This window comes from Podarcis filfolensis (genome assembly GCF_964270895.1).
Source record: "Podarcis filfolensis genome assembly, chromosome: 9".
Lineage (NCBI taxonomy): Eukaryota > Metazoa > Chordata > Lepidosauria > Squamata > Lacertidae > Podarcis > Podarcis filfolensis.
The window spans coordinates 55,365,057-55,381,163 of record NC_139610.1 but is presented as its reverse complement, the minus strand read 5'-3'; the positions used below and the strand labels follow the sequence as shown (position 1 = coordinate 55,381,163).

At 44.2% G+C, this 16,107-nt stretch overlaps 1 protein-coding gene across 2 annotated transcripts in view; it reads left to right on the top strand.

The window, feature by feature from the left end:
- Positions 1 to 13,619: 13,619 nt before the first annotated feature.
- TET2 (tet methylcytosine dioxygenase 2) overlaps positions 13,620 to 16,107 on the top strand; it is a 70,421-nt gene continuing 67,933 nt past the window's right edge. For both annotated transcript variants that reach the window (XM_083631578.1, XM_083631577.1), the window contains exon 1: positions 13,620 to 13,883. The gene's annotated coding sequence lies outside the window, so the exon portion shown is untranslated. The remainder of the gene's footprint in view (positions 13,884 to 16,107) is intronic.

Here is a 16,107-nt window from a genome sequence, read left to right as displayed (position 1 = left end):
TGAAGCACTGAGGCATTTTTAGCAAAATCTCTTTTCTACTGCAGTAAGAGCTTTTACATAGCAAAAAAATGTTCTAATGATTGATGAGTTGGCTCAGTGCTAGAGCACTTTCTTTGCATGCAGAAACAAACCAAGTTGAATCCCCAGCATTTATAGGTTGGGCTGGTAAAGACCCCTGACTGAAACCCTGGACAGCTGCTGTCAGTCAAAGTAGACAATATGGATCAAGAGTGGCCAATGTCCTGACTTGAAATAAGGCAGCTTGCTATGTAATATTTAATCAGAGCAATACAGCCAATCACATGGAGATAAAAGAGGTACCACTGGAGCCAGAAAGTGCTACAGCAGAGGATGATCCAGGGGACAACCAGAAGGCCAGAGGGGAGGCATCTGAGCATAGTGGAAAGGTGTGCATTGCTAGGAATCACAGTGATGGGAGAAGTCTTTGTCTTTGTCCTGAAATAACAAGTCACATCACTGGATGTAGATCTGCCCCAAGTATGGGTATGGTGCACCACTTTTTGTTGTGCTCTCCACAGTTTCTTGTTTATTTATTACATTTATCTCTTGCCTTTCCTGCAAGCAGCTCAGTTATGGTGCACATAATTTTCCCAATTTCGTTTTAGTCCTGAAATAACCCCGTCAGGTAAGCAAGGCTGCAAATGTGTGTGTGTGTACCAATGACACTCAGTGAGCTTCATGGCTGAGGGATGATTTGAAGCTGGAGCTCCCCAGTCTTAATTTTGACACTGTAACCGCTACACAACGCTGGGTCTTTATCCAGTTTGTCTTGGGGTGATATTTTACAGGGGCCACCAACATTGTGCAATGGGCACAAGTGTGCCCACGGAGTCCTTCCCTTGCTTCCCATGGGCTCAAATAGGTTGGCTACCCATGTTAAAATGGGTATCATACTCTCATTTGGAACTCTGATGTCTGAAAGTCAACTTAAAACTAATTATAGCCTTAAACCTAAAGATGGGGCCATTGCATAATGGACATCTGTCTTCCTTGTGCTGTATTACTTTTCTGTTAGATTAACAGTCAGTGGAACTCTGCAAATATGCAACACATCTATCCACTAATTCCAGTGATACACTGTGCCCTGTTTATTTGAATCTATTGCAGAGTAGGACAGCATGTTCACTTTAAGGTTCCACAAGACTCTTCATCCAGGAAGCTAATGGAATGGCCATAGTTTACTGGTAGATCTTCTGCTTTGCATGTAGAAGGTCTGAGCTTGGAGGTTCAATCCCTGGTATCTCCAGGAAGGGCTAGGACTGTCCTGCTGCCTCAAACCCAGGAGAGCTACTGCCAATCAATAAACAATATTGAGCTAAATAGACCAATGGTCTAATTCAGTATAAGGCAGCTTCCTATGCCTGTTGCTTTTTTCTGCAAAAGGCTAATATGGCTGCCCCTCTGAAAATAGCCATAGAACGAAAAACCTGATTTTTTGGTGAATGAAGCCTGTGGTTCAAGCTCAACCATTTTTTTACATAAGACAAATTTGGCATCAGAATCAGGATTCTATCTTAGTTGAACCGTTGCAAATGAAAACAATTCTGAGGAAAACAATCTGGTCTCAAAAATACATCACAGTTTAAAGGCGGGGGGCAGAATCTAGGTCACAGAGACCCTCCCATCTAGGATTTCCCCTGCCAGTTGTCAGTTCCTTTTTTTGGTTTTGCTGAGTTTGACAGCCTTATGGAGCATCAGATATGTGTGCGAGGCCCTTCTCTTGTGGGAGCTGGGGAGTGGCAAATAAATCAAAGAGAGCAACCACAAAAAAACTAAAGATGACACAACCCTCTGCTAGACTTCACAAACACATCTGATAGAGGAAAGAGGCACACCATGTGCACACCACATGACGCCAGAGAGAACTGCTGATTATCAAAGCAACACTGAGAAAAACACCAATTCTGAGCTGCTGGAAAACTAGGAACACAAGAAGCTTACCATTGGTCCATTTAGCTCACTATTGTCTACCCTGACTGGTTCTCCAGGGTTTCAGGCAAGGGTTGCTCTTCCAGCTCTACCTGGAGATGCTGAGGACTGAACCTGGGACCTTCCGCATGTAAGGCAGATGCTCTAGCACTGAGCTACAACTCAAGGCCAATTTATGTGATCGCATATAATTTGAACCTGAGTGTCGAGCCTTTACACAGAGGACCTGGACAGAAGGAAGACTAAGGAAGACTGCAGTAGACAGAGAAAAACCATATGGCATCTTAGTATTTCACTTGGAGCACCATCTACACATGTCTACTCATAAAGAAGTCATATTTAGTTCATTGGTGCTTATTGGCAGATATAGTATTGCATTCAGAAAAGTATGACTTTGATCCTCTCTGCGTTTCATTGTCTCCCCCAGCCCAGCTTTTCACTGTGTTCTTATGGGTGGAAAAGAGATTCTAATTTGCACTGACAACTTCTATTTATTTATTTATTTTTATTATATAAAAGTCCTGCCTTTCTCTCAGTATAGGACCCACAGTGGCTCACAGCATGAATTAAAACAAATACAGTGGTACCTCAGGTTACAGACGCTTCAGGTTACAGACGCTTAAGGTTACAGACTCTGCTAACCCAGAAATAGTACCTCGAGTTAAGAACTTTGCTTCAGGATGAGAACAGAAATTGCGTGGCAGCGGCGGGAGGCCCCATTAGCTAAAGTGGTATCTCGGGTTAAGAACAGTTTCAGGTTAAGAACAGACCTTCGGAACGAATTAAATTCTTAACCCAAGGTACCACTGTAGTTAAAAATAGACGATCAATATAAATATAAAAAATTTCAATAAGTTACCTTATTTAAAACAGCACTGGAAAAACTTGTGGGTTCACTAAATGTACCTATGATGATGGGACAGAGAGAAAGATTTTCCCAGAAGATCTCAAAGCCCCCAGGCAGGCTCATATGGGGGCTATGGTCTTTCAGATAACCTGGACTCAAGCCATATAGGGCATCAGAAGTCATAACCAGCACTTTGAATTCTGCCCAGAAATGGATAGGTAACCAGTGGCACTGTTGTAACAAGAAGTTTCTGTTCCCCTTTAGACAGCTCCTGTCAGCAATTTGGCCGCAGCATCTTAAACTTGCTGAAGTTTCCTAACGCTTTCCAAAGGCAGCCCCACACAGCAAGTTACAGCGATCCAACTGGGATGCAACTAAGACATGCATCACCATGACCAATCCCAGATTGGGTGCAGCTGGAGCACTAGTTTTCAGTGTGCAAATGTATGTTTGAGTTTGGAGCCAGTGGGACAGCAGCTATTCCACGTTCAATTAAATTGAAAGGTGTGATTGTGCGTAAATGGCATTTCTGATGGCATTTTCCAGTTTTATAGATGGAAACAGGTTGTGTGCAATGAGGTCATCTTTTCTATAATCGTGGCTTTGAGTCCATGGAATTGCTCCAACATAAAATTTGTCTGTGAGCTCTTCTCATTAGGCGGCTGCTAGCAGGAGCCTGTGAGGTAAGATGAACTGAAACAGATGTATACTGTGGATAGAAAGACCCCGTGGGAGCTGACTGTAAGCTGCTTTCTGTCATGGTGCCAGTCCTGATGCTACCCTTCCACATCAGTAGGAGCTCAGAGATCCTACACACAATCTCCTCCTCAATGCCTTCGTTTATCTCTTGACTGACTCTTAAGAATCATCCATTTCTTCACAGGTTACTGAATATTCCTGTACAGATGTGATCAAGTGAAATTTTAGCTGGTGCAGAATATGGCAGCAAGGAAAGGACATTAGTTGAGTGGTTGGGCATCTGAGGTGCATGTGAGAGGTTCAGTTTCCAGCATCTCCAGGAGGGGCTAGAAAGGTCCCCTGTCTGGAACCCTGGAAAGCCACTGCCAAGCAGTGCAGACAATACTGGGAAAGGCAGACCAATATTCTGAATCAATAGCCTCCTATGTTCCTGTGTTCAATAGCCTTTTCACTCCTTCACTGGCTTCTGATTCATTTCTGGTCTCTGTTCAAACAACTAGTTTTGACCTGCAAAGCCCTACACAGCTTGGGACCTCAGTACCTAAAACAGGAGTGGAGAATTGGATCCCGCTGGCAGGCCTCCCCCACCTCACTGTGTGCCAACTTTGACAGGCGGGTGACTATTACAATGGCAGGTGAACGTGTCAAAGGGACGAGTTCCATTAGCTGCACAAGAGAGTTCTCAACTGGGAATTCCATGGCGCAGCTGATCCCGTTGTAGAGCTTGCTGCCAAAGAGTCCCATCTGCCAAAGAACAATCCAGAGTGTGTTTTATGCTCCCGATTGGTCCTTTGCAGATTTTACTTCCCCCCCTCCTACACACACACACCTGGCATCACTTATTATGCCAGGTGTGAGACAGGTGGGCAGGATTTGTGGAAGCCAGCCTCACAAGCCAAATCAGATCTGCAGGCTGGTGGTTCCCCACTGCTGGCCTAAATAGATGCCTTTCCCTATGAGGACTTAACTGTGTCCTAAGATAATAAACTGAGATCCCTCTACAAGTCTAAAGAATGGAGTGTGGCAATATGAGAGAGAGAGAGAGAGAGAGAGAGAGAGAGAGAGAGAGAGAGAGAGAACCTTTTCAGGTGTCTACAAGTGACATTTGGAGCACCAGGAAGACCTTTCTGTTCATCCAGTCTTGTTAACATTTTAAGATTTTTAATATAAATTAAAAGAGGCACAGATTATTATTTTAGTCTCATTTTTGCAGCATTTGAGCATTTAATTGAACTATTATGGTCCTTTATGTTTTTTATGTACATGTTTTATGAATGCTATTTTATTTTATTTGCTATTTTATTCTATACTTTGATTTGTGTTGTGTATTGTCTAGAGGTTAACAGGCAACTAATAAATGCAAAGAATAAATATTAGAGGGTCAGCAATGTCAGCAGTAGCCAAAGAAATGGGCTGGAGACACACGAAGGGGCAACATCACCACACTGAAGTCTTTTTCTGGATCAAGCTAACCATCACATTAAAGCTGCAGTAGCCTCCAGGAATCCAATATCAGTTCCTGGTGTTCTTGATAGCCTGCCTTGTCGCTCTCCTGTTTAGGAAGGAGAAGAGGGCATGCAGCCAAAAGACACAATGTATGTGGTGCCAGAGGAACCCTGAACTGGAATCAGTCCTACTGCCCTGTGTAATGTGTACTTTGTTAGGAAATAACTGGGGAATGCCAATTAATCCTGAAGTCCCACATATGTGGGAAAGTAAAAAAAAAAAAAAAGGATGACTGCCTGAATTCAAAGAGCCCAGGGCTTCGCTCACCAAAACTGGAATATATGCAGTGTTTCCAAAACACACGAAATATAGGTTGTTAGACTTTTAAATATCCCATGACTGAGCGATCATAATGTGCTTCCCACACCTCTACCCCTCTCTCACAGTGAATAGACCACAAACTTAAGTTTAAATGCTCACTCACTCATCAGTTAATGCTACAGCATGAACAATGCAGGTAAAAACCTATTCTTGAGTACAAAACACAAAAAGTATCTTCAAATATGGAGTCTGGGCTGAGGAGTTCCAGGATCATGTGTCTGGCTAGTTACAGGAGAGAGGGAGGGAGGGAGGGAGGGAGGGAGAGAGAGAGAGAGAGAGAGAGAGAGAGAGAGAGAGAGAGAGAAGGAAACAAGCCTTACTTCCTCCCTCCCTGAAGGTGACGGGGTGTGACCTAATAGTGCCTTATCTAGAAATTTACAGCTCTATGGTCCTTAACCCCTTCATTTACTAACTAGCATAGACTTAGACATGCATTTTTAGCTTTGACTGCAAAATCTCCCACAACCATGCAAAAAAGTGGAGTAGTGGACAATTACAACCCTGTACCCAGCAGCTGTACCCTCTTGGAATTATTTCAGAGCTTTTGTGCTTTACCTTGCACTGTGTTTACAAGGTAGCTTTTACTGCCAGGAAATAGCAATAGGAACCTGGAAGGCAAATTTTCAGGTTTCCACTCTAGTCTGATTCAAAAGGGGCTCTGAGAGATGAGTAATACTAGGTGAGTAATACCAGGAAAACGTCATTGCTACTAGATATAAGCAAATTAACTGGAGATCACTCCCAGAACAGAAGTAGATCCTGGAAGTAGTTTTCCTAATTCACATAATGTTTTTAAATTAAGTAGTTTATAGCATGATAATTCTTGATAGGAAAATTTGCCACTGTGTAGACAAAACTACATTCATTTGTAGCATCCATGCACATGATGATGAGAATTTTACTGTCACCTGCTCTTTTAATAAATCTAGAGATGTGTAGCTGTAGTGAAATTTTCACTGCATATGTAGCTGCTACAGGCAGCCAGATAGCTGATTAGCTAAGTTTGTCCTTGGTAGTTTGTTGTCTGCAGCAACCCATAATAAGAAATTTAATCCAAGCATGACAAATCAAACATAAATGTGTTTCTAACTTTCAGGTTGCTCCTTCATACTATTTCTCTTTCTCTCTCTCTCTCTCTCTCTCTCTCTCTCTCTCTCTCACACACACACACACACAAGCTCCCTGATATGATTATAAAAAATGGTGTCAAACCTGAATTTTTAATTTACATTTCTGTTTCAAGCATGGTTTTGAGGAGAGGGGCATGGATAGTTAATGCTGAAACACTGATGACATAGCTACAAGTATTTTCTATTTATTTATCTTGAAATATACCATAGATTTAACATACACAAAATGCACATTATATGAGATACAAAAGCAATCATTAAGCTAAAAACCATGTAGCAGCAAGCAAGAATTACTGAAACAAAACAATTGGTAGTATTATTTATTGGGTTCTAAGGAGAGCTTAAGACGTAGCAAAGAGTTGGTCTCCATGAGGCAAGTGGCTCAGAAGTCGACAGGGATCATGTGAGAAATGGTCAATTTGTTTAACCTAAAAGACCCAGCGGCAGGGTTGGACATAACTCAAGCCATGGCTAAGTGCAAATGAGTGAGACTGTGGTTGGTTACTCAGAGGAAAATCCTCTGTACTTTATTCTTCCTGCTACTGCACTAGCCAGAGCTAAGCCACTATTTAGCTTAGTGTTATGTCCAAATGTATGGTTTATATTCCTCAGACAAACCACAAGTGGTAAGCTAAGAACAAGCCTATGCTAAAGTTCACAACAAACCATGAGCCCAGATTTGGACGCAATGCTAAACAAACTATAGCTTAGCTCTGGGTAAGACAGCTGCAGCAGGACCAAATGAGGAGCAAAGTAGCCACAAGTTTTCCTCTAAAATCTTGCCCACTTACAGTTAGCCAATTAAGTTTTGTGTGCAAACTGGTCTGGTCTCTTATTTTAAGCTGCAGTTCTATATGTACTTATCTTGAAGTAAATCCCATTGAGCTCAATAGGATGGGCTTATGAGTAGACATGCACCAGACTGCACTGTCGAGCAATGTTTTTCATTGCCTAGCAAAGACCACCTTGGCAGTCATGGACAGGCAGAGAGCAGGTGCATGAAGTTTTACAGGTTTAGCATTTTCAGCATAGATTTCAAGTGCTTAAAATACATTTCAGGAAGGACATTTTCATTCACTCCCTCAGCATTTCGAAATGGTTTGGAAAACGAAGATCAAAATTTGAACTTATAAATGATTTTGACCCGATTCACACTGTGCCACAGCATGCAGCCTCTATGCGTGGTGGGCTGTGGTAATTAAAGTTTGTGAATTGCCTACAGCCTCCAATAAACCCACATCAACACCACAAGAAGATGCATACCGTCTGCACAGTCACAGAAGAACTTGGCATTGAATCCTTGCCCATCGCTGAAGCTCTGGTTGAAGGACTAAGAATCTCGGCCTAGTAACAATCTTACTAGGTTGCTTCAAGGACAATACTTAGGTAATACTGTCACCTGCCCCAAGCCCTTGTGGATAGGGTGGGAAATAAATTTAAATATGTTAATTGAAAGCCATGGTGTCAATTAGCAGCCCTGGAGACCAAGCTAATTCAGAAAAACATAAGGCAGACGTTTTGTAGCCAAGGGTTACATTCTGTGGTGAAATGATATCCCGCTGCTTTGTTCAAACTGCTGTTCTTGGTTTTATCAAGGCTGTTAAGAAATAAGATCTCTTGTTGGGCATCCTGAAGTGCTTCTCAAAAATAGCCATGCCACACCTAGAAAAGTAAGCATTTCAAGAATGTCCTCATTTACTACATGCAGCTCAGAGAACAAAGCATGCTTGTGTGTCTCTTTTGCTATGCTATATAACAAGAGAAAAGGGTATCAAGTAAGCTGCATGCAAAGTATTCCTAAGAAAACATGTTTTCTTTATGATCTTCAGGCTGCTCAGGTCAGCAGCTGCTTCTTTTGGTGGGGACTAAGAAGCACTTGTCTTTTTTAAAAAAAGAGCAACATATGTCATAGCACAGGAGGGGGAACATTGGCAAGGAAGGGGTCTAGGCTTGTTTCCAAGCTGGGCGAAAGCCAAAGAAGATTCCAGGCAGACAAGAACCACCTGTTATAACATAGAAGGACACAGATCAGGGCAGGGAGAGGCTTAAAAGATGAAATGAAAAAAGGGAGGTGACCTTATGGATCATTTTACTAAACATAATGTGCATAAATATAGAAACCTAGTTCCATGCATCTATAGGCACTGTGTTTTGAGTAAACTAAGGTGCCCAGCAGTCCCTGCGGAGGCAAACCAAGGTTGCTTCCTATTCAAACATGGCACTGTTGCCCATCCACTGCAAGAACAGTATAGCAGACTGTTAGTTGTGTTGCACAAGGGCAAAAGCAAGGCAGGGGGACTGTGCAGTCACCTCATGTGAACACATTATTTTATATATTTACTCCACAAATTTCAAATACTGTTGGGTTGTATCATGAAATAAGAAACCTCTCAAAGTGGTTTACAATAAAATTATCAGTAAAAAAAATACAACAGCAGCAAAAACAACCATCCAAAAAATAGTTTAAACCAACAAGAAGCTGAAAATCAGATTAGGACACTTGTCAACATTTTACATGTATGGATAGGCTTACCTAACAAAAATTCTTTGAGGAGATATTGAAAAAAGAACGAGGAAGGCACCAGCCTGATGCCAATAGGAAAGGAATTCCAAAATGTGGGTGCTGCCACACTACAAGATTGGTTTATCCCTGGAAAAGGGTATTATGTGGTACCTGTAACAGTGCCAGTTTTGCAGACAAAGCATATACGTGGTAAGATACGTGGTAAGGGTGGTTAAACCATCAAGCCCACTTCCCAGGGAACTCTGGGAATTGTAGCACTGTGAGGGGAATAGGGGGTCTCCTATCAGCTCACAGCACCCACAACAAGCTATAGTTCCCAGGATTCTTTAGGGGAAGTTGTGACTGTGCAAGGTGGTACCATACTGCTTTAAGTTTATAGTCCTGTTGAGGACTTAGTCATGCTGATAGGAGACCCATTTAAACCAATGGTGCTTAAGTTGGTCATAGTTAAACCTCATTTATTTCAATGGCCTAGTAATATGTATGACTAACTGTGCAATCCTAACCATGTCAACTCAGAAGTAAGTTCTGCTGAAATCAATGGGGCTGACTCCCCAATAACTGGGGTTAGGACTGCAGCATAAGTATGGATCCAATCCATAATCTTTGATCAGGCTTACTCCTGTATGTTGTGGTAAGAGAGAACGCCTATCTCTCATGTCACCACCAATTATGCCTCAGATGTTGATGGGACCAAGAAAAGGTGCCCACTGAAGGATCTTAGCAACCAGACAGGTTTGTATAAGGAGATATAATCTTTCAGGGGTCATAAAGGTAAAGGGACCCCTGACCATTAGGTCCAGTTGTGGTCGACTCTGGGGTTGTGGTGCTCATCTCGCTTTATTGGCCAAGGGAGCCAGTGTACAGCTTCCGGGTCATGTGGCCAGCGACTAAGCCACTTCTGGCAAACCAGAGCAGCGCATGGAAACGTTGTTTACCTTCCCGCTGGAGCGGTACCTATTTATCTACTTGCACTTTGACGTGCTTTTGAACTGCTAGGTTGGCAGGAGCAGGGACCGAGCAACTGGAGCTCACCCCGTCGTGGGGATTCGAACCGCCGACCTTGTGATCGGCAAGTCCTAGGCTCTGTGGTTTAACCCACAGTGCCACCCGCGTCATAACCAGCACTTATTACAACTGTGTGGGTACTATCCTATCTACATTTGCCCCATTGCCCCATCTCGGTGGGGTTTACTTTCAAGCAAACATGCATAGCATCATGGCCTGTTGGCACACATGGCCTATTTTTAAAAAGCTGAAAGAACTTAGTATATGTAGTTTAGAGAAAAGAGTGATTAAAGGGTGGAGGATACAGTAACAGTTTGCAGATTTGGATAAAACAGGTTAAAATGGCACTTTTTTTGCAACCAAGTTGCTCTAGATCAGGGTGGTCAAACTTTTCATACCAAGTGGACTGCAGGAGTACTTTGACACAGATCCCATGAGCCACATGCTGAAATATATTTCCACAGTGTAAATTAAAGTGTTGGCAATATATTTAATATGATTTAATATACACAATATAGTTAATTAAATATATGCATAATTAACTACAAATTTAATATATTTAAATGATATTTCAAGTAATCAGACTTAATGTTTTAAGGCTTTAAGATGTAATTTCTTGAATGTTGCCAAGGTCTGCCAAAAGGAGCCTGCAAGCTGCAGATTGGACCACCCTGTTCTAGATTGTCTTGATAATCCTGTCAAGACGCTATAAGAACAGTCAGGCAGTGGAATAAATTGTCAAAGGAGGAAGTGATCATGCAACGTCTCTGAAAGTTTCTAAAGAAAGGAACAGAGGAGGTTCTGCACCTTTTAGCCACTCACAAGACTCCATGTGCAACAGTTCTGAATGAACGTCACATGGACCTCCTTAAACAGGGAATTCTGAGGGTTTCGTGAAAGAAAGATTTGCTCCCTATGTTCACACATTCAAAGGGCAATCCTATGGCAAGATCTGCTGGGATGAGCAGTTTAGGATTTCCAGCTCAGCTGGGATCAGCCAGCATTAACACCCCAACCCTGGCTCAGCAGTTCAGAAGCATGCCAGTGCAAGTAAATAAATAGGTACCGCTGCACGGGAAGGTGTGCCAGTAGAGGTTTAGTCATACTGGCCCCATGACCCCATGACCCGGAAAGCTGTCTGTGGACAAACACCGGCTCCCTCAACTTGAAAGTGAGATGAGCACCACAGCCTATAGTTGCCTTTGGCTGGACGTAATTGTCCAAGGGTCGTTTACCTTTTTTTACCTTTATGCTGATGTAATTTGCTTATTCTGACTCAGCCAGCTGAACCAAAGGTGGCAGGGCTGAGGCTAATATAAATTCCCAAAAGGGGCATTCTGGGGGAGTAGCAGAGGCAGGACCACAAACAGGGTACTTCTGCTGGATCCTAAATCCATTCTCCTCAGTTCACATCATGACCTGACAACCTGGTATGACACACTATTTTAAAAGCTTGTTTACCCTCTGCCAGGCTTATGCAGAACAGCAGCAGCATCTGCTGAATGAGTCCTAGATCTGTTGCAACTTTAAACCAGATTCTGGTGTATGGGATTGCTAGCTGAAGAGTGCAGTCCTATCTATACACATCTGTTGAAAAGGAAGTATCATTGTGTTCAAAGGTGCTTATTCCCAGGTATGTGGATTTAGGATTGCACCCTTAGTGTCAGCTTAGTTTATACCCCTGACCATTAGGTCCAGTCGTGGCCGACTCTGGGGTTGAGGCACTCATCTTGCTTTATTGGCCAAGGGAGCCAGCGTACAGCTTCCGGGTCATGTGGCCAGCAGCACTAAGCCGCTTCTGGCGAACCAGAGCAGTGCATAGAAATGCTGTTTACCTTCCCGCTGGAGCGGTACCTATTTATCTACTTGCACTTTGACGTGCTTTCAAACTGCTAGGTTGGCAGGAGCAGGGACCGAGCAACGGGACCTCACCCCGTCGTGGGGTTTCGAACCGCCGACCTTCCAATCGGCAAGTCCTAGGCTCTGTGGTTTAACCCACAGCGCCACCCGCGTCCCTGTTCTTCTTCTTAGTTCATCATAATAACCATATCATAATATCCTATTACATATCATAAATCATATTATTATATAGGTATATAATACTGTTCAGTATGGTTATGAAATATGGTTAAGAATGACCATCCACCTGCTGTTTTTTATGTATTCTATAAGCTGCCCAGAGTGGCTGGGGAAATCCAGCCAGGTGGGTGGGGTATAAATAATAAAAATATTATTATTGCCTGCTCTGTTATATTCTACAGCAAAATACAAACGCTTTAAACCAAAACAATTCTTCAACACAAACTGTATCACTACAAATGTGCAAAACAAGTTTCAAAGCAACAAACTATCTCCATGTGCTGCTTCAGTGTTACTCTTTTGTATCTAATGCTTGTGCGTATTTCTTTGCAATACATGTTTCAATTGTACAACGTCTGCCATGTTATCCTGTATTTCCATTCGGTGGAACTTAAGCCAATGGATTGCAATAGGTTTACTCCGAGTATGGTTTAGGAAGATATTGTTCTATATCCATCCTTTTTATTTGTGACCACACATTGACGACATTCCAAAAATGATCCAATGGTTTGGATTAACTTTTCTCTCTTTCCTCCTTTTTCTTTTTTCTTTTTAAGTGCAACAAAAGGCAGTCTGTTCTCGTTTTACAACTTCTTAAAAACAAAACGCAGGGTGGTTTTTCAATGAATATGCTGCAACATGCAGTCCAGTTAAACATGCCCGGACCCATTGATCCTACAGGACTGGGCTGATCCCCTCATGACTCTCCCTGAGCCAACGGATTCTTCTGTCTGCAGTAAAACACAAACCACCAAAGAGTTCCGACCTTGATCGGTGCCATCCACGTGCTGCTCCCCGTGCGCTCACATGCCCGGCGTAAACAGGAGGTGGGACTGGAGGAGGAGGAGGAGGCGGCGGCGGCGAGAGAAACCCCGCGGACTTTGGAGAACTTGGGCGCATCAGCCCTTTAAAAAGCACCGCCGAGCCCGCGCTTCCAGCCAATGGCGCCCGAGCCAGCGCTGAATATGCAAATCGCGGGGCGGGGCCTGCGCCCGAGCCGAAGTTCGCCTTGCCAAGCAAGCGAGCCATTGTGGGAGCCTCTTGCTGCTTAAAGGACCCGGGAGTGGGATGCGCGCGTGCGCGCGCTCGCCCTCCCTCCCTCCCTCCCTCCCTAACCAGGAAACAACATCTGTTAAGAATGACAGCTCCTTGTTTTGAGTCCTTTGTCTGCAACTGTGTCACATTATCGGGGCTGCAGTGCAGCAGCAAGGAAAAGGGCGGATGGGGGGGGCTGGGAAAACACACAAACACACACAAAAAACACGCGACTGCTTTCTGGCATTTCCTGCCCTTCTGGTTTTAGAGCCGAAAAAGTGATAAAAAATAATAAAATCCACCAAACACCACCTCCCCCCCCCCGCGCGCGCGTTACAACACCACCCTTTCCTATCCGGCTCCCCTGTTAGAACAACCCAATAGAGATATCCCAGTAAAAAGTCTCCCACGCCTTTGTGTGGGAAAACCCCCAAAGGGGGAGAGGCTGGCGTCTCTGCCAGTAGCCAGTAGCCCGAGCCCGCTCGCTCGCCCGCCCTGGCGCTGTCGGGGAGACAGCGAAGCAGCAGCAGCAGCAGCAGCAGCCTCCCCCTCTCCCGCCCTCGTTCGGATGGCAGTCACGTCCGCCGCTGGGAGCGACGCTGGGGCTCCGCCGAGCGAGGAGGGAGCAGACGTCAAAACGGCCTTATGAATATTGATACGGAGGCTAGGCTGCTTTCGTAAAGGAGCAGAAGGAAGCAAGATGGCTGCCCTTTAGGATTGGTTAGCAGGGAGAGCAGATTGCTTCGGCTGGATTCGGCGAGGCGGAGGGGACTGCTGGAAAGAGGTCAGAGGCGCGCTTCTCTCTCCTTCTTCCCTCTCTCTGTCTCTCTTTCCCTTTCCCCCCTGTTCCGAAACGCTCTCCTTTTCTGACCTCCTTTAGTAGCCCGTGGGGCTCCTTGGTGTGACTTTTAGGGAAAGAAACACACACACACACACAACTCTCCGCGGGTCCAAATGGAAAAGAAAATTACAGCAGCTTCGCCAACATGGCTGACAAATAGAAAAATTCGAAGCTATTTTGGGGGTTCCTTCCCCCTTCTATTTCCCCCTGTATGTGTGTAGCTTTCGCCTTGTGAACTTTGCTGTTTTAGCTACTTGGGTTTGGGGTGGATGAATCTCCCCCCCACACACACACACACCTTTGTGTTTGTTGGACAGAGAAGTCGATCTGCTTTAAGTTTTGTTTTTTTCTGTCTTATAAAATTGCACTTCTTTTTCCTCCTCTTCGCTTCCACGCTACACCCCCCACCCCCAGTTGCAGCCGCCCTTTAAACGTGTGTTCTCGCTTACACACGTGCTGAGTTCTTAATCGCGTCCGGGCTTTATTCTGGAAAGAGACTCCCAAGTGGCCTTGGGGAAAGCAAGTTTGCGGAGGGTCGCTTTACAAAATTAAAAAAATCGATGGTTGGGTTATGTGACCAAAACTTTAAGAGTATATGCCCTTACTAAAAAAAGAATAGCAATAAAGTGGAAGAGGGTTTGTGATCTCTGGGCAAAAGCAAACTCTTTCTTGAGAGGTGCCTAGCGTTAGAGGGCAGGGACGTTCTGCCTGGACGCAGCGGGTTAGAGAGGCGTGCGTGCGTGCGAGATCTTTAATGTGTGAAAGTGTCCCCCCCCCCCGGCTTTGTGCTTTTCATGAATCAGCTCTCATTTGGTTTACCGGTGAGTGACAAGCAGACACAAAGGCAGGCGCAGTCCAAGAGAGAGGGCGGGAGGGGGGGAGAGAGGGGGGCTGTGGACTTTTCAGGACGGCAAGGTCAGGGGCGCAGAAGGAAAGTGAAGCCCCCCATCCTGGGGAAGGAAGAGAGAACTGGAGAGGACATTTGCTCCCCTTCGCAATTCTCTACCTTCGCAATTCTCTGTGCTATCTTGGCTTCGTAATTGCCGGATCCCGTGATGAGAGCCAGTTACTCAATGTGGGTGGTGGGCGGGGGGGGGGGTGGCAGGACGACGAGGGAAGCTTCCTTGTGCCCTTTTAAAATAATTGCCATTTAACGAGATCAAGGCTACTAAACCATAATCTACCAGGAATGTGCCAGTCAAATGCAAAACGTTGTGCCTTCTTGTATTTATTATTTAGCATTAAACCTAATTCCAATCACTCCCATAGGTCATATGTTAGATCTGTAATGGGAGCTTTAATCGAATTGGAAGTGTTTCTTTTTTGCCACTTAGCAGGCTTTCTGCAACAGTACTTGGGTGTACGTTATATAAAATTTGCCTTTGTAAACTGATTGTGGTGGGGATGGAAGGAGCTGATGTGATCTTAGCAGCTTTCCACTGAAACGTTCACTCTGATGATCTCATTTTGAGATATGTTTTTCCCCTCCATGGTGAGTATGCAAATACAAAACATGATACCATGAGATGGTAAGCAATGGTAGAATAGGACTCGTCTGGCTGTTATATATTCACAAATGCATTTTTAAAACAATGACGGGAAAGATGCCTTCCCTCTGTAGAAGAAGGTCAGTGGGTGGTTGTTTGCTAGCTAATAAGGCAATTGTATTTGCATTTTAATGGCAGACTGACACTCCAGGAAGAGGGGTGGAGAGGAGGAATAGCAATAGCCTTACAGTCATTTGTGGAATTGCATGTGTATTCCATGATGGCACTTTCAGTTGAGAACTAAAGCCAATAGAACAGAGCTTATTTGTAAAACAAATTCAGCAGATGGGTGTTAATGGTCAAGCATAATGAGCAGGCTTCAGTTATTGGGGTGGGGGGTTGATCAGAAGGCAGAAACAACCCCATACCCAATGCATGCCTTGGTCTTAAACAAAAACTAAAAAACACCAAACCTCCCCAACACAAACCTGTTGAAACTCCCTTGTGAGTTCTTGCTACTCTTATCTCTGTTAACAAATTCACTCAGTTAGCTTGTGTCCAAGCTGCAGTCTGCTTTGAAAAGTAAAAGGGATGTTAGCAACAACTCCCACATTACTCCTCAAAGGTTAATGTGCTTTGTTGACTTTTTCTGGTTACATCAGCGGAGGGTTGATTTTTTT